Source organism: Phoenix dactylifera, chromosome 18 (assembly GCF_051530095.1).
Source record: "Phoenix dactylifera cultivar Ajwa chromosome 18, Ajwa_hap1_PhDact_Kaust_v1.1, whole genome shotgun sequence".
NCBI classification, from domain to species: domain Eukaryota; kingdom Viridiplantae; phylum Streptophyta; class Magnoliopsida; order Arecales; family Arecaceae; genus Phoenix; species Phoenix dactylifera.
In genome coordinates this window covers 7,538,668-7,563,462 of record NC_143207.1, presented here as the reverse complement: position 1 = coordinate 7,563,462, position 24,795 = coordinate 7,538,668, and the positions used below count along the sequence as shown (strand labels likewise).

At 38.8% G+C, this 24,795-nt stretch overlaps 1 protein-coding gene across 8 annotated transcripts in view; it reads left to right on the top strand.

Moving 5' to 3' along the window:
* Positions 1-16,130, top strand: part of LOC103698259 (protein FAR1-RELATED SEQUENCE 6-like) — a 43,799-nt gene extending 27,669 nt beyond the window's left edge. For 7 of the 8 annotated variants that reach the window (XR_015974727.1, XR_005507172.2, XR_005507173.2 and 4 more), the window contains one exon: positions 15,822-16,130. The gene's annotated coding sequence lies outside the window, so the exon portion shown is untranslated. Of the gene's footprint in view, positions 1-9,536; positions 9,875-15,821 lie in introns of those variants that run through there. The other variant, XR_015974728.1, reaches the window with a different exon arrangement.
* The last annotated feature ends 8,665 nt before the right edge of the window (positions 16,131-24,795 follow it).

Below are 24,795 nucleotides of genomic sequence, written 5' to 3'. Positions count from 1 at the left end.
AATAGTCAAGTTTTACTGATCAAAATGGAACATTGTAGTACATTAACGCCAAAAATACAATGTTCTTCAATCAAAGTGCAAAGTACATGAACAACACAAAATACATATGAGAACTAGATAAATCATAGGCACTAATCATAATGCTAACATCAGCCTAGGGGGTATTTAATGGCTGTGATCTAGTCCTCATCCTCCTAGCATAAGTGGCGAGGGGAGGTCGAGCCTGATGGGACTGAGTCTGGCGTGGACCTCGCTGAGCTGGATGACTCTGTGCCGAAATCTCTGACTCAGCTGCTCGGGGCACAGATGGACCATGAGCCTCTCTCTTTCTCCGTAATGCTCCTACCTACTCTCTGAGATCGCTAATCTCAGCAGTCAAGATGTCCATCCTGCTCATCAACCCGTCAGAGATGGTCCTCGCCTGAGCTGACACAAGCTCAGTCATCCTACTCCAAAAATTCTCTGTGCACCCCGTGGGTACAGATGACGATGAAGGTCCAGCCTCTGAAGGTGCTGTAGGATGATCCGCAGGTACCTCAGCCTCAGGGATGGGGTCTCCAATCTCTGGCGCATCACCCTCTGGTGCATCACCCTCTGGTGCATGTATCCCTGCTCCTGCACGCACCCACTGCCCGTTCACCTTCTCATAACCCATGCGAATTAGGGACTGTGCAGTGTAAGTGTCAGTGAATAGTAGATGCCTGGAGATCTCTCCCTCTACTGATATGTCATGTTGTCAGAATATCAGGATAAGTATCATACCGTAGGGCAAAGAGACTCGATTTGCATATGGCCTCTCGCATCTGCCTGATCATCATAGCTGGAAGATTCAGGGGAATGCCCTGAATGACATGCTCCATAATGACCATGTCTCGCTCAGATATGTGATCGAATCTCCCGCTCTTCGGAAACAATATCCGACCTATGAAGTTGTGCAACAACCTCATCTCAGCTGATAGAGAGCTAGATACTAAATTTCTGAATAATCAAAATTCTCTCTCTCAAAAATCAGCTGTAGAGCTCTCAACTTACTTTCTGGTCTTTTCGATGTAGCTCCTTCGCAGGGGAGATGAAGCAACTCACTCAGACTTTTTTCTGAAACCTTAACCCTTACACCTCGGACCTCATATACAAGCCCTTCCATTCCAACTTTTAGAAAGGCATAGAACTCACGAACCAAGCCCGGGTAGGTCATCAAATCTAGGAAGCAAAGATACTCCCATCCCTGCCTTCGGATCCAATCCTCCAACCGAAACTCTTCTTGATCCAAAAATTCGGAGTGGATCCTTCTCCCTGTGGTTACCGATCTCCCCGCATATTTAACAAGTTGAACTGAAGGGGAGAGAGGTGGAGGAGGCTCTGCACGTGTTTCACCTTGTGGAGGTACTGTAGACGAGTCCCTAGCATGCCTATCAACAATGGTTGGCCGTGAGACTCTCCCGGATCGCTTAGCAACGGCTCGCTTGGGTCCCGTTCCTTCCAAGATCTTGATCTAACGGCTTGGGGAAGCAATCTAGCACTATTTGGAGATGATTGGAAGAGATTGGAAAGTGGAAAATGGGGTTTTAGGAAGAGGACAAGATGAAACAGTGCCCTAAAATAGCTCACGGTTCCCTCTTTAAAAACAGGGTCCCGCCGTTGGGTCGACCCCAGATTTTTCTTGGGTCGACTCAACGTGGGGTCGACCCCATTCTGGCTCGGGTCGGCCCCAGTTCAGAAAATTTTCTTTCTCTTCCTTTCCTTTTAAAAATTCTTCCTTGCCTCCAATCCTTACAAATTCTTCATGGGACACTGATACATGAGTAAGGAATCTATAGATGACTAGTTTGACTAATGTTTCATGGGTTTTTCGAAATGGAAGGAGAGTATCATGAGACAACTTGCTCCTTTTTATATCTCCTCAATCAAAAGGATCACATATGCCTAATTCCCTCCTAAGCATGCAAAATCTATCTTTACTTAAAGGTTTTGTGAATATGTCAGCTAATTGTTTCTCAGTACATACATGCTCAATACATATGTTCCCATTTTGCACATGATCTCTAATGAAATGATATCTTATTTCAATGTGTTTGGCTTTAGAGTGCTGAACCGGATTTTTAGTAAGGTTAATGGCACTAGTGTTATCACACTTTATAGGAATGTTGTCTAGTTTAATTCCATAGTCCTCTAGTTGTTGCTCGAGCCATAGTACTTGAGCACAACAACTTCCGGCAGCTATATATTCGGCCTCAGCCGTTGACAGTGCTACCGAATTCTGCTTTTTGCTAAACCATGATACTAAGTTATTTCCTAAAAATTGACATGTTCCACTAGTGCTCTTTTTATCTAATTTGCAACCAGCAAAATCTGCGTCAGAGTATGCAAGTAAATCTAGATAGGAGTCTCTAGAGTACCATAAACCTATGTTTGTGGTTGCTCTCAAATATCTAAGGATTCTTTTGATAGCACTTAGATGTGACTCCTTAGGATCTGATTGGTATCTGGCACATATTCCCACACTAAACACTATGTCTGGCCTACTAGCAGTAAGATAAAGCAAAGATCCAATTAAGCCTCTATAAAGCTTTATATCTATACTTTTTTCTTTTTCATCTTTGTCTAGCTTACTAGTGGGATTCATTGGGGTGCCTATTCCCTTGTGATTTTCATTCCCAAACCTCTTTAATATTTCCTTTGTGTACTCAGTTTGATGAATGAAGATACCTTCCTTAGTTTGCTTGATTTGTAATCCGAGAAAGAAATTTAGTTCTCCCATCATGCTCATCTTGAATTCTCCTTGCATTAATTTAGCAAACTCTTTGCATAGATTATCATTAGTGGCACCAAAAATTATGTCATCTACGTATATTTGAACTACTAGCAGATTTTTGTCTTTTCTTTTGAGAAAAAGTGTTTTATCTACATTTTCTCTACTGAAATCATTGTTCAGTAGAAATTTGCTTAGTCGATCATACCAAGCCCTAGGTGCTTGTTTCAATCCATATAATGCCTTATGTAATCTAAACACATGATTTGGCAATTCATGATTCTCAAAACCAGGAGGTTGCTCTACATATACTTCTTCCTCAATAGAATCGTTTAAGAAGGCGCTTTTTACATCCATTTGATACAATGTGAAATCCATGAAGCATGCAAAGGCTAGAAGTAATCTAATAGCTTCTAATCTGGCTACGGGAGCAAATGTTTTCTCAAAATCTATCCCTTCTTCTTGATTGTATCCTTTAGCTACAAGTCTAGCTTTATTTCTTATAACTACCTCATTTTCATCTAATTTATTTCTAAAGATCCATTTTGTTCCAATTACTGAGTTATGCTTTGGTCTCTCAGTTAATGTCCATACATTACTTCTTTTGAATTGATTTAATTCTTTCTGCATAGCATTTATCCAATTTGTGTCTTTTTCAGCTTCTTCATAAGTCTTAGGTTCTAATTGTGAAACAAAAGCAAGATAATCGTTTAAATTTCTAAAAGAGGATCGAGTTCTTACCTCTTGAGATGGATCACCAATGATTAAGTCTTTAGGGTGTCCATGTGCATACCTTCATTCCTTTAGCAAGTCTTGAGATTGTGGTGGCACGCGTTCATTTTTCTTTTCTTGATTTGGCACGTCATCAAGATTCAATTTTTCAAAGTCAATAATTCCTGCATCATCATCAATAATATTTTCTCTCCTAGGAGGCTCACTATCAGACTCATCAAATATGATATTAACTGACTCTTCAACTACAAGAGTTCTTTTGTTGAATACTCTGTATGCCCTGCTAGATGTAGAGTATCCTAAGAAGATACCTTCATCTGACTTGGCATCAAATTTACTTAGATCCTCCTTGCCATTATTTAAAATGAAACATCTACATTCAAATACTTTAAGATATTTAGCAGTTGGTTTCTTATTCTTCCAAAGTTCATAAGGAGTTTTCTTGGTTATAGGTCGTATTAAAATCCGATTTAGAATATGGCAAGCAGTACTTATAGCTTCAGCCCAAAAGTACTTTGGAAGATTTGACTCGCACAACATTGTGCGTGCCATTTCTGCCGAGGTCCTATTTTTTCTTTCAACAACCCCATTTTGTTGAGGCGTTTTAGATGCTGAAAATTGATGTGAGATACCATTTTCATTACAAAATTCTTCAAAGTGTTGATTTTCGAATTCAGTTCCATAATCACTTCGAATTGCTATTAAGGTGAGCTACTTTTCAGTTATGATGTTTTTATAGTATTTCAAGAATGCTGAAAATGCTTCATTCTTATGTGCAAGAAATGAAACCCATGTATATCTTAAAAAATCATCTACTATAACCAGTCCATACTTCTTCCCTCCTAGACTTGCGGTTCTAGTGGATCCAAATAGATCCAGGTGTATGAGTTCAAAAGGCCTAGTGGTTGATACTATATTCTTTGATTTGAAGGATGTTTTTGTTTGCTTTCCTAATGAGCATGGTCCACAGATTTTGTCATTTTCAAAGATCAATTTTGGCACATCCTTTATCAAATCCTTCTTGACTAGTTTTGATATTAAGTCCATACTAGCATGTCCTAGTCTACGATGCCAAAGCCAACTTGTTTCATTTTTTCTTTCTTCATTAGTAATTAAACATAATCCATTTTTCTTGCCTAACTCATGAAGATCTACTATGTAAATATTTCTCAGCCTTTGTCCTATAAGTACAATGCTATTATCTTTAGGATTTGTGATTATGCATACTGAAGCTTCAAATGTGACTTTAAGACCTTTATCACAAAATTGACTTATGCTAAGTAGGTTATGTTTCAGACCATTAACTAATAAAACATTTTCTATAAAGGTGGATGGAGTAATGTAAATTTTACCCTTTCCAATGATAAGTCCTTTTCCATTGTCTCCATAGGTTACCACTCCACCCTTCTTAGATTCCAAGGTGACAAATTGTTCTATGTCACCTGTCATGTGTCTTGAACAGTCGCTATCTAGATACCATCATTTATCCACCTTATTTGCTGCAAGACACTCCTGCAATCAAGATCAAGAATATACTTTAGGTACCCAAACTATGTTGGGTCCTTTAAGGGTTAGTACTTGATGTTCCTTTTGAAACCCAAATTTTCTTAGATTTTAGCTTATAATTATTACTCAATTTGTTGTAGCTAGACTTTATATAGTTATACTTATATGCTTTATATCCTAATTTATTGCAGCAATGATAAGTTATATTTTCATTTTTGGCTTTCACAAATATGTTCTTTAAATATTTTTGTTTTCTATTTGTTTTATATCCCAATCCAGCTTTATCGTATACAGCTTTTTGACTATCAAGAATCATATTTAATTTGGTTGAGCTAAGTGTAAACTTGTCCACTAAGGATTTGTATTTTTCAGCATCTTCTTTTAACTTGACATTTTCAGCAATTTGACTTTTGGTTTCATTTGTAAATCTCCTACTTAATGTTTAATAGTCATTAGATAGTTTTTGCTTTTCTTGGATAAGAGATTGATTTTAATTTTGTAAAACTTTATTTTTATTGATTAATTTCTTGTGTTTTTCTATGAGTTCTAAAAATGCATCATGTAATTCTTCAACAGTAAAATCACATTCAAGTTCAGAATCTACCTCATCGTCATTGGCCATATGACAGATTTGGGCCGTCTCTTGTTGATCTTCCTCTTCCGAACTTGACTCCTCACTTTCACTCCATTCAGCCATGAAGTTCTTCTTCTTAAGTTTTCTTGCCATCCACTTCAATTCCGGACAATCTATCTTGGAATGCCCGGGCTTGTTACACTCATAGCAAATTGGTGTTTCCTTTTTCTTTTCTTTGTCCTTACCCTTTTCTTTGCTTGAGCTACCTTTGAGGAAGGGCTTCCTTTTATAAAATTTCTTCTTTCCTCTCATGAACTTTCTGAATTTTCTTTCAAGCATAGCCATTCCTTCTTCATCATATTCCTCCTCATCATCAGATTCTTCTGATTCAGTTTTCTGTTTTGGAGTAGTAGACTTCAAAGCAATGGTCTTTCTTTTCTTGACCTCATCTTCTGAATTTTGCCTCATGGTCAACTCATAGGTCATGAGTGATCCTAGAAGTTCTTCCAATTGCAGTGTATTGAGGTCCTTTGCTTCTTGAATTGCTGTTACTTTGGCCTCCCAAACTCTTGGTAGAGATCTGAGAATTTTTCGCACTAAATCAGAGTTAGTATAAGACTTTCCTAAACTCTTTAGCCCATTTATGATTTCCGTGAATCGAGTAAACATTTCAGTTATAGACTCAGTGGACTCCATTTAAACAACTCATACTTATGAACTAATATATTTATTTTTGACTCCTTGACTTGATTAGTTCCTTCATGTGTGACCTCCAGTTTATCCCAAATTTCTTTCGCGGAGATGCATGTCGATATTCTATTGAATTCACTTACATCTAATGAACAGTAAGTACATTAATTGCTTTTGCATTTAGTTGTGTTAGTCTTCTATCACTCTCATTCCAATCCATTTCTGATTTTGGAATGATAGTGCTCTCTATACTAATTGTGGGTGTGTGTGATCCTCTAATTATAATATACCACAATTCATAGCCTAGAGTTTGAATGAATATCCTCATCCTAGCTTTCCAGTATGTGTAATTAGTGCCATTAAACAGAGGAGGTCTATTTGTGGATTGCCCCTCGCTCATAGAACATCCTACTTGGGTTGTCATGATCTTTGTCTCTTGATTGTGAGATCAACAAATACTATGTGAGCACCTTGCTTTGATACTACTTGTTGTCCAAGGTGACAAGCCAAGAGGAGGGGTGAATTGGTTTCTCTAAATTTTTACTATCTTAATTGAGTCAATTGATGAGTAGTGAAGTTAAGACAATATACAATGCAAACACACAAGAAGTATAGTGGTTCGGTGCTCTCTTAAGCACCTACGTCCACTCTCCAAGCGACCCGTTGGGAATTCACTATAATCTCGTGGATTACAGTTGGATTGTTTTCCGGGCTCACAATCCAAAAACCTTTACACTTTGGTTTTCCGGGATCACCAAAAACCTACGTTGGTTTTACGGGCTCACCAACGAACCTTCACAATTGGTTTTACGGGTTCATCAATAAACCTACACCGTTGGTTTTACGGGCTCACCAACAAACCTTTACAAGGTGATTAAAAAGAAGAAAAAAGTTGAAACTCTTAGATGAGCAAATATAACAATTATAAGCTACAAAGAAGAGTTTAGAATATAGTTATCGCTTGATGAGACTTCTCTCTTCTTTATCAAGATTGCTTCACTCTTCAAGGGTTGATGGATCTCTTAATGTTGCTTAGAATCTGCTTTTTCATTTCCTTTTGACTCTTGAGTGAAGCACTTGGATGAAGAAGATTAGGGCACTTGTCTTTCTTGTGTAAGCTCTGATATTTTGCAAAAGGATACATTCTCTGATGAATAGTGTCACTTTAAATAGTTTCCCTCATCCATTGGACACCCCCCATTGGTTAGATTTCAAAAACTAGCCGTTACTTACTGTTGGAAGGACAAAAAGTACTTCTGCAGAACTAGCCGTTATAGTTCTGCCCGTGCTGGGGTCGATCCAAACTTTCCTGGGGTCGACTCAAACCACTGTTCATCAGACTTAGGGTCGATCCAACTTTCACTGGGGTCGACCCAACTTTCACTGGGGTCGACTCATGCTACATTAGGGTCGGCCCTCTCAGGAAACACAGAACCTTATATTTCAGCCGTTTTTCACTGGGGTCGACTCAACTCTTTTTGGGTCGACTCAAGGTACAGTGGGGTCGACTCAAGTTCCATTGGGGTCGACCCTCTCAGGGATTTCAGAGACCCAGTTTTGAATGACACAACCTTGGGGTCGACTCATGTTCAGTTGGGGTCGACTCAAGGTGGGGTCGACTCAAGTTACATTGGGGTCGACCCTCTCAGAGATTACAGAGACTTATTTTCTTGAGGCTTGAAGATGGGGTCGACTCAAGCAAGCTTGGGGTCGACTCAACTACTGTTCATTCGTGCCATTTTTGCAGAAGTGTGCCTGATGGTTCCATGATGTGCCGGGGTCGACTCCATCAACCTTGGGGTCGACTCATTCCACACTTTGTTGCAACTTAAGGTTAGATTTATCCGTATAATCAATGAAATATACTTCAAGCAATTTTGAATGTATGCCATGATATTGCTACATACTCTTAACCAGGAAAATTACTATTGTCCTCTTAAGAGTACGTTTCACTTGAAACTTTGCCGAATTAGAATTTAGAATTCACTATCTCTTTTTTATCACAAATTCTATCTCATTATTAATCATTGAAATACATCTTGATCTCATTCTTTTAATGTATCGAGAGTGTCGAACTCAGTAATGATGTATCAAATTAACCTGTAGTATTTAATTAGATATTCCCTTAATGGTTGTGTTAATCATCAAAATACCACTATCATCCTCAAAGCTGTTCTGATTGGCAGTTTTGTGAAAGATTTTTCTTAACATCTGAATTTTATGAAAAAGGTAAGGTTCAGGAAGTGATGTGTGGGAAAAGAAGTGTAGTTGTTTGTTGTTTGGCATGACATAATGAAAACAAGCTTTATAGAACAGGTCACTGTAAGCAGATTCTATTGATCTGCTTCTGATTCGGAACCAGCCTAAAATTAATACTATCCAATCCAAACCTATGTATTTGAAGTAAGCTTGGATTATGGCTTGTTTGATATATGGGTAGCATACAGATCATTAAGTACGTCGATCTGGATCTGAGCTAACCCAAGCTGACCCCAGACCAATTTCACAATCCTCCTTGAATTTAAGAAATTAATTTGATTTTAGAATTAACTTTGATGTAGTTAATCATCAATTTGTGTTCATGATGATAATTTATATGTCAAATTTCATTTAGCACAGTTGTTGACAATGTCTTCATATTGTTAAATTGTATTTCTTGCATTGTCCAATTTGTGCATGTTTTTTGTGGTTTAGCTTGGATTATTCTTGATCTGTTTGGAGTTGAAAATCCTGATGGATCAATAAATAAATCTCAAATCCAACCCAATCTGACCTGAATGGACATGGATTAGGCTTACGTTCAAGTTCTTGAGCCAATTCAAATATGGATTGGATTTTGGGGGTGCCAGGCCCTGACACGTTTACCTGCTTGCAGCCTACTTGGGAGTAGACTTTCTGATATTGGACATAGCCCATCAGAATGAGCTTTCTTCGAATTTATATGGCAATCTGGGTCAAACAATTTGCTTAATCTTGTGAAATCAGTTGGCTAACTCAATAGTTCAAGTTCATCAACCTAGTTAACCATCTTAGAGTGGTAAACATTGTAATGTATTGAAACAGATCATCATTTTTGGAAACCTTTTCAATTTCAGAAGCAATTTTGGGGACATGTCAATAGAAACACTTTTGAATATTCAATTATCATTTCTTAAAGTCATAACTAAAAATCCTGTTGAAATATGTTGCTTGATAATATAATTGAATATCTTGCGTGAGAGTAACTGACCTATTGCAAAGATCACCATTTTTCTTGGAAAAAGATATTGATTGGTTGTTAGACAGGTGCATTTGGTGTTCTGGGTTGTGAGATATGTTGTGCATAAATGGATCATACTTTTGTAATCAAAAGCTGGCTATGGCATTCCTATGGCAATTTAGTGGGATAAGTTCTTGACTACATCTATACGTCTAAGCAGTTTCTGCGATCGTCCATTATATTGAGGTAATAAATTTTGTAAGTAGTGCAGGAAGGACTCATAGTCAGGCTGCTGATGCCAATTCCTAGTGACTTCATCAACTGGTCCAGTTGGCACCTACAATATTCTTTGATTGTTTAGCCTGTGAACTACACCTGGTATATAAACAGATGATATACTTGAAATTATATGTTGGCCAGGTTACATCAGATCCCTTTACTTCTTCCTTCCTCATTTCTCTCTTTAGATGAATAGAACATTGAAGGTAATTCTAGTAATATATCCTCTAATGCACTAGATATTGTAAGCAGGGATCAACAGTGGCCATAACTCAATAATTTGATCCAAGCTGACCTCAAAACCTAAGTTCGGGACCTGGCAATTGTTGGGTTGTGTTTGGGCTCTAAATTTAAACATAAAACATTTGTTGGGTCAGGATTGGATTTTAAGCTGATCCATACCTGAATCTTTACAACTCAACCAGATTTCGTACATTTATGCATGTATGCTTACATATGTAAGCAAGGAGCAGGGACATATATGCATACATGCATATATACATACATTGAGTGCATGTGTATGTATGTATATACATGTACATTATATATATACACATATATTTACATATACATATATGCTTATACATATACATACATACATACACATATATATACATATACATGTACATATATCTATACACATATGCATGTATATACATGCATATATATATATATGTGTGTATATGTATATGTATATGTATATGTATATGTATATGTATATATGTGTGTACACACACACACACACACATATACTGAGAAGGGAATCTGTTAAAACCAATAATATTCTGGGTGCATTAATTTGAAAAAAATAGTTTAAATTTATGTTGAAGTAGATAACAAATATCCAACTATGACCTGGTTGTTGATTAATTTTGGGTCCATTATTAGGTATCAGTATAGGACTTAAACTAGGTCTAGGCTAGGTAATGTATGTTATCCATGTGTGTGTGTATGTATTAAACCAGGTCATTAAACCAGCAATATCCTGGTTGCATTAATTTGTAAAAAAAAGATAGGTTAAATATATGTCAAAATAAATAACATATATCCAACTATGACCTGGTTGTTGATTAATTTGGGTCCATTATTAGGTATCAGTATAGGACATAAACTAGGTCTAGATTAAGTATCGGGTGATCAGGTCTAACAAATATATCGAGTTTGGGCATGGATATATCTACATCTGACCCAAACCTGACCCAGTGATGCACTAATTGTGAATGATTGGATAGCAGCCAAACTGCTTTTATATTTTCCATCTATACATGTGATGTCATAGAAATAAAATTCAGGAATCAGTCTCCCTTTACATGGCTAAGCCTTCCCAACACTGTCGTTGCCTTATTTGGGTTGATCCATATGGATGGGCTGGATCATTGGTTGAAGCTTTGTCTGGTGTAGACCAATCAAGAAATGCACGTTCTTATTCACGTCATTTCTTTGGTCTAAGCTCAGAACCGGTAAGCAGCTTAACCATGCAAACTGTGTCCACTAGAATGCAGGCTACATTGCATCTTGTTGGCTGTGGGATCTCTTAAGCCCACCACCTACTAGTTTCATGTGACCACAGCATATGCCTATGTGATGTTAGATGCAGTTTTCCTTGTGGCATCAGCTTCAACTATGCTGCCAGTTTAGTGCAAAAATTATTGCCACTGCAAATTCAACTGTCCCTATTTTACCTTTGTCTTGTGATCAAGAATGTCTTTTTATGGAATATTTTTTTATCTTTGGAGGTTATGTTAGAAGTAGTATTGTCAAAGGTGCGACTAGGTGCAAGGTGCAAGCAAAGCCCAACTGCAATGCCTCGCATACCTCAAGACGATGCCCCTTTGGCGCCAAAAAGGTGCACCCTTTTAGCACTTTGAAAAAGCCTAGGTGCGAAACAAGCATGTTTCGATACTTCTGAATCTCAACCATTGATCGCGGTCAAGATTTGGGGTTGCAGCCAAAAGGGAGAAAGATTTGAAGGGGAAGATAGGTGGACATCAAGAGGAAAGAGGTAGATTAGGGTTCTGATTGCCTGATTGAGAGAAAGTGTGTATCCAGGGCTCCGACCAGCTGACCAGAACTTATACACATTCGGATCTTCCATTTGGTAAATTCTCATCCTTCTTGTGGAGAGAAGGTGCCATAGATCATGGACTAGTGGTTAGGATTGCTTTTCAAGGAACACAAATAGATCCTTTGGCTCAATTTGAATTTAGGCACATGTCTTTTTTAGATAAGTTGGTAACTTTCGTGGTCCTAAAGCGGGTAAAAATAAGTTTAAGTGGTGCAAGATGGGAAGCCCATGTATGAGAGCATGGTGTAGCAACTAGTTAACTGGCTTTCTAATATAATGGGTAATTGGGGGGTGTATAGAGCTGGCTTCGAGCTGAAAATTTAGGGTTGGTTCCTAGTATAGAGAGAGATATTTGATACAAATTTTTGGGTATTTTAACCATGGTCAAACAAAAGTCAAATCATGTCACATGGTCAACATGAAGGGAATTTCAGTTAACTTCCTGACACCAAAATAATGATGAAATTAGATAATTAATGTGCAATTGAGTTTTAGATAGTTGATTGGGACTAGGGAAAGAATTTGGATAGGATTTATAGGCTTGGGCAAGGGTTTGACCTATGGTTCACTCTGGACTTTTGGATTCCATATAGGTCATCTTGGGGTTCTGGCTGATCCTATAGGTTGGCTTGAAGCCTTTGAGAACACATTTATTACAGAGACCAGGAGGGGTGCTAGTACCAGATCTTAAATCCTTGCGTCATTCATTTATATGTCATATAACTTATATATGCAAGTATATGCACAATATACATATACATACATACATATATACATTCATACGCGCACAAAAACGCAAGCATGTGCACGTATGACGCACTTGGACTTTGCTATGATGAACAAGAAGCATCACACCTGTCTGTGTGCATGTATATGTGTGTTAGACTTTGCTCTGATGAACGAGAAGCCACTCTATCGAGATTATCTTGACATGTGATAAAGAGTGGGAGATTCAAACCTTGAACTTGAGCATGTGTCATGTCTATAGACTTAATGAATATTTATATATATGCATAACGATGAATAGATTTTTGGTTTATTTTTTTGATGATATTAGAAAATTGATAAAACCTTTTCTAAATTTTAAGTTATATTGGAAAACTTCTTTGTAGAAGTGCCAGAGTTTGATCTGTAAATATGAAGATATCATGTTTTGTTCAGTAAAAGTGTCGAATTGTGTTATGAAGTGTCCAGTGTCCAGCATGAAAAAAACCCACAACTTGAAGTGTCTAGGTAATCTTGCTCTCCATTCAAATCATAAGACATCATCATAAATCTTTGGATACTGCATATGATAATTTATAAATATTGTTTAGTTACTAACAAAATCATCTTCTCTAGAAAGTAATTGGCTGAGATAAACTAGCATTGAATTTAAATTGAAGAAAGCTCATGATATATATGAAAGCTTGTTAAAATTTTAGTTTATGTTGTTAATTGTCTGAACTATCATTTCTTCTTTTGTAAGTGCCGTGGATCTAAAATATAAAACAAATGATTCATAATTACAAAAATGTTTCACTCTCCATGTTAAGTGTGCCGATTAGTAAAAACACAATGAGTTGGAATTGAATATTACCAAACTCAAATAAAAGTTAATAAAATAATAAAAACAAATGTGATTTTATAAAAGAAGGAAAAATGATAATAGAATGGATCGTTGCTCATTTGGCCTTTTAATTGTTGAATGAAGAGGATGTCACCCATCTTGCATTAAGATGTGCTGAATGGCAAAGTAACCATTGCCCGTTTCAGACATTTAGGAAGCAACATAGAAGGCTAAAGCTACAAAAAACCAAATAAATTAATATCATATCAAACATGCTTTTAAGGCTAGAAATGGGTAGCCGGTAGATTGGGCAACCACCTACCCGAGCTTGGCCTAAATGCTATTAATTAGGGTGTGGGTTGGGCCTAAGCTTGAAGGTTCTTATGTATGCTAGGCTCAAGCCCAACCTTCAATTTTGACGTGAAGTGCAAATGAGCCTAGATGCTTCCTCTTCTGCTCCTTTCCCTTCTCTTTTCTTCTTTTCACACCAGTCCTTGTCCTTCCTCCTCTCTTTTACTTTGATCTTTCTTGGCTTGCTGAGATCCAAGTATAGAAGCCGGCCCAAGCACCCAACAAGCCTCAACAACAATGGGGAAAGCAAAGAGGATGCTTGGTCTAGATAAGAAAATTACAAGGTGGAGGATCGCTAATGTGGTGGTCAGATCATCTTCATGAGGAAAAGAGGGAAGTAGATGCGGATTAACAAGGTCCTGAAGGGTGTAGGTGTAATACAAGCATATGTTCGTAATACCTCAATCTTGCAACATCTTAGCTATGACTATTGATGTAACTGAGTTAGATAAATGATAACTTTTGGCAATGCATGTGCATATGACCTATTTGGAGATAACTGATTGATGCGATTTATCTTAGAGATAAGTGCAAGGACTAGGCTATATTTATCTAAAAACTGCCATCTCACGCATTTTGGTGAGTTGCCACATTGTGCTTTCTTTAATGAGCTGTCATCTCATGTTTACCTTAGACTACCACCTTCTGCTTGTATTACCTCATGCTTGAACTTCCACCTCATCTTTTTTAGGAATGGCCACCTTGTATTAATTTGCTTTAAATTATCATCTCATGTTTGTTATACCTCTTGGTAAAGCAGCCACCTCATGCTCGAAATTCAACCATGTATTTGAACCTGAACTTGGCACCAAGCTGCTAAATTGGGATGGCTAGATACCTCATACTTAGAAGTTATCTATAAATAGGAGGGTTCTGTCCTCGTTCTGTCGTTTTGCAACTCTAGAAATCCCAGCCACCTATAAAAAGTAGCTAGCGAAGAAAAGAAATAGAAAATAACAGTAAAGAGGAAGTATAGTGTGAAGCTTCGGAATTCTTCTAAGTGTAAATGTCCTTACATAGTAGATTTTTCTACTTTACAAAAGGATTTCTAAGCCATTGATTCATGATTTCTGTTTCTTCCTTTTCATGTTCAACATCAGTTTGATATCCTTATATATGGATGTTCGAATCATCTTAAATACATTGAATTTCAGAAATTTTTTGTTGTGGGAAGAACTCAAAAATCTAATTTTATTATAAATGATTATAACTTGTATGATCTTCTGAAGTCACTTCTAGACATATTTGTATGAACATACTGCGAAAACTTGGTCCCTTTGAATTATTAGTAACATTTGCATTTATTAAACTCCAGCTATATTGCCTTAGTAAGATCTTACACGGTATCAATAAAGTATGCTATGGAGCATTTAGATCTTACTTGGTATCAGCAAAGTATGTTATGGAATAACTACATCTTACATGGTATTAGTAAAGTATGTTATGGAATTATATGTTATAATCAGAAATGTTTTTAGCAATGATGTTTCGTAATATTGAAAATATCGTATTCTATGAATTGATATAAACTTCTGATGAGCCAGTGAACCCTAATCAATAGGTATAATGGTTGGTTCCTGTGAACCCCTAATCAGCAATTGTAAAAGTTATTAGTAAATCCTAGCTTGCGGGTATTGTTAAGTTGGCATTAACGAATCCTTGACCAAGGGGCATAAAAGTTAGTCTTAGTGAACCTTTAGCTAATGTGCCTATTTGATCGGTGAACCAATGACCAATAGGTATAATAGTTGGTTACTGACAAGTTAGTATTGAAATGATTGTAATCAGTTTTTTAAAATTTTCGGTGTGTTCAAGTGTTTCAAGTGTCCTAATGCCATAAAATGTTTCTATTGTATCTTAATGTTCTGCAAATTTTTGTTTTCAATATTTTTGGATGAAAAGTTATGTACTTTAATGATACTAATTGTTCAAAAGCATTCAAGTGTACTAAGAACAAAATTATATTAGTAAATGCATTTATTCTTATAAGATATTTTCTATGAGTTTTACTAGTATGGATCCTTATTGCTTTCATCATTCCTTTTTTTTCCTTTCTTTTTGATGTTATATCATTCGCTATATTTTGTCACTTACTGAGTTGTAGCTCATCCACTCACCATATTTTAGAGTGAAGGACTCGTTAGCTTCTTACTAGAAGCTGGAAAGTGTTTTGGGTATGCATATCAAAGCCTACTTCAGAAAGAGCCTTAATGTCATATTGGAGGTTGTATTACAAGGTAAGATATGTTATAGATTGTTGTTGTATTGGGAGTAAAGAGAGAATTTGTAATGTATCTATAATAAAGGATGTAAAGTGTGTGTATAATGAACTAGTTTGGGCATTACGTGGAATGAAGTAGATCTTGGTTTGGCTTCATGGTTATACATTGTAAAAAAAATTAAATTTTGAATGAGATTTAGCTTTTTTCTGTTTCAGCAAATGGCCATCTGTTGTATAATTTCTCCCAAGGTTTGCAATATTAAATCAAATTGAATTTCAATTATTAATTCATCGAAAATGTTATCGGACTTGGATTGGCAAAGCTGGGTTCCTCCCACAATGGGATGAAGTAGGTGGTGGGGAACAACCTGCATGAGGCCTGTCATGGGGCTCCAAAATCGGATGGAGGTAGAACTGGGGATAAGGGAGTTAAAGTTCAGTACTAAAATATATTTGATCTTAACCTGCCATTTGGATGGATAGTTAAAATTTGCTATAAAATATGTAACTAATGCATGTATGATATATAGAACATATATTAATATGTATTATTATCATTTCAGCTTTGGGCAAAGGCTGCCAAACTTGTCCCTGATTCATTTTGGGTTGTAGCCTTTAAGCCAGACTGAAGCTTCAAAAGCATACTTCTAAATCCAAAGCCCAAGCCGGTTCATTCCAACAAGCCTCAAGGGAGCCCAAACGTGGTATATCTAGGAACCTCAATGGGAGAACTTTAGAACAACAGAAGTAGGCTTATGGATATTGTTCTCCTGCACCTTATTGGTTCCTTTTTGAGCTAGTAGCAATTGAAGACTAAATCACTCATAAATTGAGTAGCTATCTATTTAACCTACAATGTAAAATATAAAGTACTAGTTTCCTTGGTCATTATTAGAATTTGGTTCAAATTGATCTAAAATGATGGGGCCAATTTGAGCAAGAAAAATGAATGATCTTGTTTGATCAAGTCAATCCTTCACATTTGTAGGGTTCAAATTATTCATAAATCCCCCAATGTTGATAAATTTCAAAATTTACGATGAAGCGTGGATTTAGGCCGGCTCACCAATTCAATAGGGTGATTGTGACTTTCAACTTGATGTCTTAGTTTTAACCTATCGCACTTGGTTGTTTTCTCTTGTAACTCCTGCAAATGTTGTAACACTAATTATTATTCTTCATTGGATCAAATATCTATTTTCCATCTATTTCTCCATCTTAAATCAGGAGATCACTGTATCTATGACAATTGCCAAAGCTTTGCTGCTGTATTGGTTATCGAAAATAGTGTTATTTGACTTGATCTGGATTTTTTTTGGTAAAATGGCTTTATCTGGATTGACTGGTTACATGGTAAATTATTGACTTGGCACAAAGGCAGTCTAGTTTGTGATCAAACTAGGAACATGAAATACTTGCCTCTTATTGTTCAACCTAGTGGAACTTCATTGAATCAAATAGACAATGTGCTAATTTTTCAAGACGGATTCATACAGGCTTTTACAATTTATTTAAAGTATTTGTGCCTCTTTCCATTCTCTGGTTTTAGGAAAAATGATAACACTCAACTTAACTCAACTAAGCCTTAATCTAGAATTAGTTGTGATCCACTGCATAAGGGCCACATTTTTTCCTCCATTCCATCCTACTAAGGGCCATATTTTTTTAAAGATGTAGTGATATCAAGTCCTTTCTTGGTATTTTATTCTATGTGATTTCTGGTCTACCTCTATTCTCCTTTCTTAGGTAAGGTTGAGTATTACTTAATTTGCACGGATAATGAGCAGACAAATTCAGCTAATTCTAAGATTCTCCTTTAGAACCTAATATCCAAAATTATATTTTTATTAAAATTTAATTTTGATTAATTAAAAAATAAAAATTTTAAATCCCGATATTCTCGTAGAGCTGGTCAAGTGGGAGTGCTCAATGCTCGGGTCGGTTTGACCCAAATAAATCTATATGATCAAAGTCAGTCTAGGCTCCATAGAGTCGAGGTTGACTAAATAAAGGCCAAGATGGCGGTTGATACGTCGTTCGACGTTTAGCGGCCTGTTCGATCAAATAACACTATCTAATTAGAGTCTCGTAAGATACAATGACTCTATAAAGACCGTTGCGGTTGAAATCTGGCCTAAGAGTGACCACACTAGATGAAGGCGAGGAGACGCCAGCCGGGACGGAGAAAAGGGCCGCCTCCGGTGCTTCGGGGTACCTTCGAGAAGATACCGGCCGGGACGAAGAAGAAGGGCCGCCTCTTGCACTCCGGGGTACCTGCACAAGGCCTTGGCCAGAGATTCCGGCGAAGGCCCTCCGATGGCTAAGTTAGCCGAGCCTTTTTTTTTTGAGAGAGGAGAGTTTTCTGAGTGTCTTTAATGGCCTCTTGTAGCCCAAAATAGCTTGTAATGGCTTATCAAAGCTTATAATAGCTTGTAACCGTTTACCAAGGGCCTTTTCCTATCCCTTTTTTAGGGTGAGGGTGACAACCGTTACCTGAAATTTCGAATTGAGATGTGATCAGCTGGTCAATAGCTAGAGATGGCATGTGTTGGCAGGTGCGGCGGGGCATGGCCTTTGGCAGGTGTGGCCGGGTACGACCCTTGATTGGCGCTCCATAGCATGGCTAGCAAGCAATGGTTCGTAGAAGGGGGCTGGTTAGGCTGAGATGTTCGGCCACATGTGCGGGCGTGGGCATGCGCGCAGGTTTGGCTGTGGGCAAGGTCGGGCAGGCTTTTAGGCTGCAACATGTGCTGGGCGAGGTCGGCTCGGCCTTCGGCGGACCGAGGTCGGTCTGGCCTCTGGGCGAGGTCGGCTTGCCTTCGGTGGACTGAGGTCGGCCTGGCCTCTGGTCGAGGTCGGCTTGGCTTCTGGTCGAGATCGGCTTAGCCTTTAGCAGACTGAGGTCGGCTCGGCCTTTGGCGGGACCGAGGTCTGCCTAGATCTTGACAGGGCCAAGGTCTGCCTGGCCTTTGGCGGGCCGAGGTCGGCCTAGTTCTTGGTGGGGCCGAGGTCCGCCTGGCTCTTGGCGGGCCCGAAGTCCGCCTGGATCTTGGCGGGGCGTTGTTGCATGCAGTCGAGGGAGCCTCTTTGGCTCGCGGTCGACATTGCAGGGTGCCCCGGAGCTCGGATCGAGACGTTATTGTACCTGCCGTCAAGGAAGCCTCTTCGATGGATTTAGGTGACTCCATGCCAGAGTAGGACGATCCATTTTGCCTTCCATCATTTGCCCCCCGACTTCTGAGTTCGAGTCGTTCTTTGGCTCGAGCGAAGGAAGTAGTCGAGCTGTGGATCGTCCTGTGCCACACCCACATATTCGTGAAGATATGTATGCTGAGTAGGGTACTCCTCTCTGATCTTGGGGTTAATGGCCTCAGGCTGAGCTTAGGTGGTCTACGCTGCACGTCATTCCAAGCGGCAATGGTTGAGGGGGCTCTTTAATGCATTGCGTGCGCGCTCCATTTCGAGGCGTTACCTGGTGGAACGCGAGGGGCCAATCATCAATGCCCCATCTTCCAAGGCGGCCACCATGATGACCTTTGCCTTTAATGCCGCGATCCAGGAAGATTTGCTGAGGAATTTGCCTCTATTGTCGAATCTCGCTTCTAGTCTCACTCCCATAGTAGGACCATGTCCGAAACTAAGCATCTGAATTTGTAAAGAAAGGAAAGAATAATGCGCTCGACAGCCGAGTAATAAATATTTTAACTAGATAATTTATGTAATTGTGGAGTGATTGATTAAAACCCCATTTGATTTTGATGAGCTCAAAGCATTGGAGTATATCTTTTGATTACTAATGAATTCAATTGAGTGTTTCAGTGAAAATCCTGTCTAAGTGTCCCAAGACTTGGTTCATAATTTTTGGATAAGTTAAGGAGTCTGTTTGAACCAATGTCTGAGACTCGAGTCGACTCCCGAGTATCACGAGTCGACTCCAAGCGTATCAAGTTCACTGGCACGAGCTCGAGTCGACTCCAGATAAGTACGAGTCGACTCCGACTGAGAACAGACAGAAGGACAGAAAGCTTCAACTCAGAACCTGTCAGCGAGTCGACTCCTGAAGTGCGCGAGTCGACTCCGATGTTCACCGAGTCGACTCCAAGGAAGTAAGAGTCGACTCCAAGCAGTCACAGGCAGAAAAGTCAGAGAACAGTTTTCGGGTCTGAGATTCGAGTCGACTCCAGTGGAACGCGAGTCGACTCCGATAGGTGGCAAGTCGACTCCAGAGAAAGCAAGAGTCGACTCTCAGCGGTACACAAAGAAAAAGTCAGAGAGCATTTTATGGACTCTGAGATTCGAGTCGACTCCCGCAATACGCGAGTCGACTCCAAGACACCGCGACCCCAAGACAGACAGAAAACCAAGTTACTGCCTCTGAGATTCGAGTCGACTCCCAGACAGCTCGAGTCGACTCCAAGACAGTTTCACGTCAAAAGGCAGAAGACCATCTTTCGGAAACTGAGAGCCGAGTCGACTCCAAGGAAGTTCGAGTCGACTCCAAGACTGGACGAGCCAAAAGACAGAGGATCGGAAGTTCGGGCTCTGAGATTCGAGTCGACTCCCAGGACAGTCGAGTCGACTCGAGTGGACAAAATTCAAAATTGGATCCACGGACTTCAGTGGATGAGCCGACTCCAAAATTGCCAAGTCAGCTCCAGAAGTTGACGAGTCGACTCCAGGTCAAGACGAGTCGACTCCCAGTCGTGAAGACAACTTTAATTCAAATTTGGAACAGTTGCCGAGTCGACTCCGGAAAAGCTTGAGTCGACTCCCGCTACAGCCGAGTCGACTCCTGATCGCGCGAGTTGACTCCAACCCACCAACGGTCATATTGTCAGGCTGCGCAGAGTGTTCAGAACGGGCAGAAAAAGCACTCTAACGGCTAGTTTCCGTGGGGGTTGGCTTAAATAGCCACAGAGGACTGTAGCAAGGCAGAGAACAACCATTCCACTCCAACTAATCAAGCATTCAAGCTCTGCAACGTGCTCTTCAACGAAAAAGAGGAAGATCTGCATTTACTGCTTCCAACTATATCTTCCCAGCAATTAAAGCCTCCTTCTCCTGCATTCAAGTCGACTACTCTTTCAAGAGGAGACCAGAAGTTTAAGAAGCCATTCCTCATCTCCAATCTAAAAGCGTTTGAGGCTTCTTAACTTCATTTATTGTTCATATTGTTTTCATCTGCTTTTTGAGAAGCTCATTTTCTGTTTTCTTTCTACAACTTGTATTTACTTAGTTCAATCGGGGATTGAATCAAGGGGATTGAGGTTGGTTGGTGAGCCGAGTTAAAACCAACGTGTGTAAGGATTTGATTGTGATCCCAGGAAAACAATCGGGGCGGTTCTAGTCGGTGAGCCTGGGAAAACCGACCGAGTTCGTTGTGAGCTCGTAAAACAACAAGTTTGGTTGTGAGCTTGGAAAACAACCGGCTGTAATCCAAGGGGGTTATAGTGAATTCCCAAGTGAGACTTGGGGAGTGGACGTAGGAGCAAGGGTTAGCTCCGAACCACTATAAAACCTTGTGTTTGTGTTGGATTGTCTCTCTTCTTCTTCCCCTCACATCACTCACAGCACTTAGCATTAATTAAATAACTTGCAATAGTTTTTAATTAGTCAATCACATCGTTTTAATTATTCAAATTATTTTAAAACCCAATTCACCCCCCCCTCTTGGGTTGTCTATCTGGGCAACAAGTGGTATCAGAGCCTAAACTCTTCCACCCAAGAGTTAAAAGATCAAAATGATAACCCCATTTGGATCTTCCCACATTGAGGGTCAGTTCTCCCAAAGACCCCCTTTCTTTAATGGATCCGACTACTCATACTGGAAGGCTAGGATGAGAATATTCATCCAAGCCCAAGACTATGAGATGTGGACCATTGTAGTAAATGGCCCATACATCCCATCCATATATGTAGAGGGTATCAAGGTATCCAAACTAGAAAAGGATTGGGATGAACATGACATGAGGAAGGCACAACTAAACTCTAAAGCTATGAATGTATTTTATTGTGCCTTGGATAGAAATGAATTCAATAGGGTCTCTACTTGCAACTCTGCAAAAGAGATTTGGGATAGACTTGAAGTGACCCATGAGGGCACGAATCAAGTTAAAGAATCCAAAATTAATATATTGGTTCATAAGTATGAACTATTTAAAATGGATTCTAATGAGACAATCACTAGCATGTTCACTAGGTTTACTGACATTGTCAATGGCCTAAAAAGCCTTGGCAAGAGCTATACTAACAGTGATCTTGTCAGGAAAATACTTCGCTGCCTACCAAGGTCATGGGAAGCCAAGGTGACGGCAATCCAAGAAGCTAAAGACTTGAACAAGCTTCCACTTGAAGAGCTCCTTGGATCCCTAATGACTCACGAGCTAACCATGAAGCAACACAGCGAAGAGAAGTCCTCCCACAAGAAAAAGGTAATAGCTCTTAAGTCTACTTCATCTAACAAGGACTTGTCTTGCAGTAGCAGCAGTGACGAAGAAGAGAATGAGGAAGATGATGGTGAGGCTCTTCTTGTGCGCAAGTTCAAGAAATTCATCAACCACAAGAAGTCCTATCATCAAAGGAGAGGCCCCTCAAATTCCTACCGCAAGGACAAAGGTAAGGAAAGAAAAAATGAGGGGATTGGGTGTTACGAGTGCAAGAAGCCGGGTCACATAAGAGCTGAGTGCCCCTTACTGAAGAAGGGGAGTAAGTACTATTGGGAAAAATTTAAATGCGCACGCGGCCCGAAATTTGGCCGCGTGCGCGTTTGAGAGGAAAAAAAAAAAGGTAACGCCCAGCGGGCGTTACGCATTTCATTCTAGAAACGGCCGCGGCCGCGGCCGCGTGCTCGTTTGAAAACGAAAACGCTCGTTGGCGTTTTCGTTTGCATTAAATGGAACGCGTGCGCCCGTTGGCGCACGTTTGCGAGAAGAGCGCGGACGCGTCCGCGGAAGGCGCGGACGCGTCCGCCGAAAAGACCAAATAGCCCCTGTAAAAACCTCTATTTAAACCCCTTGATTTCATCTCTTTGTGAGTACGAAAAAAATATAGAAAAATAGTGAAAAAACTCTGGAAAAATTCTTCTTCTCCTTAGCCACTTCCGATTTTCATTTTTACATTTTTATTCAGTTTTATTTTATTCTTTTCATACTGCTCTTTGCTGGATCTGCAAGTCCGATCGGGTTCGTTTTGACTTCTTCCGAGACGTGCCGAAGAAGAGGTTGTAGGGTCGTCGTATCTCCGAGAAGGATTGCCGGGTGACCCGTACGTGGGGGCAAATACTTTTTTGGGACAGCGTCTACACGCTTCGACCTGCTTTCAATCAGGCTACTTTCTTCTACCTTTATTTTTAATTTAATATTAGTAGATTGGTAGGATTTGAAATTCTATGATATAAACTTATTAAATGCATAGATTTATTTTGTGCTAGAATAGATTTATTTTATATTAAAATAGAATTATTTGGATGCCGAATGATATGCATGTATATTATTTCCTTTAAGATTTTTATTAATTGAATTTATAGATTTATTTATTTAGTTAGGAGATATATTGCTAACAATCCAAAGAAGTATTTGTTTTTTGTTAGTAATATATAATTAATTAAATTCTTTATTACAATTGTGGCATATTAGATTTTAATTGCAATAATTGTTTTTGCTAGCACATCATTAATAATAAATTATTCTAAAGAGTTAATAATTTGGTTAACCTCCAAGAGGTTTATTATACCTCCATTTGGACTCCTCAAGGAGTAATTTCCAGATCCCATTCAAACGGAAAATTCGGAAATTGGTTGATATATAATAATTAATCTATTGAATTGACTTATTAGATCTTAATCAATTATTCTAATAAAGAAATAAATCTTCTAATTCATCGAATTGACATCTTAATTACAATAATTGATTTGCTACAAAATTAGTAATTAATTATTCTAATAAGAAAATAAATCAATTCTACTATATATAATTTATTGAATTGATAAATTAGATTTCAATTACAATAATTGTTTTGCTAGAATTAAATTTAGTAATCAATTGTTACTAATTCGGAAAGGTCAAACAAAAAAAAAAATTCAAAAATTAGTTAATTCGTTTAAATTTGCATTTAGGTTATTTTAAATATTGAATTTGTGTGATTTCTAGTGATTATATCCACTAACTAATAGTGTCTAAGAAAAGCTTGTCAAAAAGGCATACGTGCCTAAGAAAGGCTGGTACTTAAGTGAGCCTAGTGCTCCACCACCGATCTGGAGCTGATCTGGCTATTAGTTTTTAGATATATCAATTAGACATCCAAAGTTCAATATAAATATTAGTGCAATCTTTTGACATAGATTTTTTGCCTTCAATCAGGTTTCTGTCACTATTCTGTAACCCTGATCCTATGGCCTCAAACACTAGTGACCATCTTAGTGCCAAACCTGAAAAATTTGATGGCCATAACTTTAGGAGGTGGCAGAACCAAATGCGGTTCTGGCTCACCACATTAGGGTTAATCTCAGCCATAGGTGAAAGTACGACCGAAGTTGATAACGGATCCAACCCAACTACCTCTTCCAACACTGAACATTCTGCCTCCACTAGCACACCCTCTAGGACACCTGATGAGATAGATTATCATTGTATCCATAGAATCCTAGGTGCTCTTTCTGAGAGGCTGTATGATATCTATTACACAGCCAAGAGTGCCAAAGAACTCTGGGACACCCTAGATAGCAAATATGGTCTTGATGATGCTGGGGTAAAGAGGTTCAAGGCCTCCGATTTCAATAAGTTTAGGATGGTGGACTCAAAGCCTATGAATGACCAAATTCATGAATTTGAAACCCTGATCCACCAGCTTAGGGCTAATGGAACCAATTTGGATGAATCATTC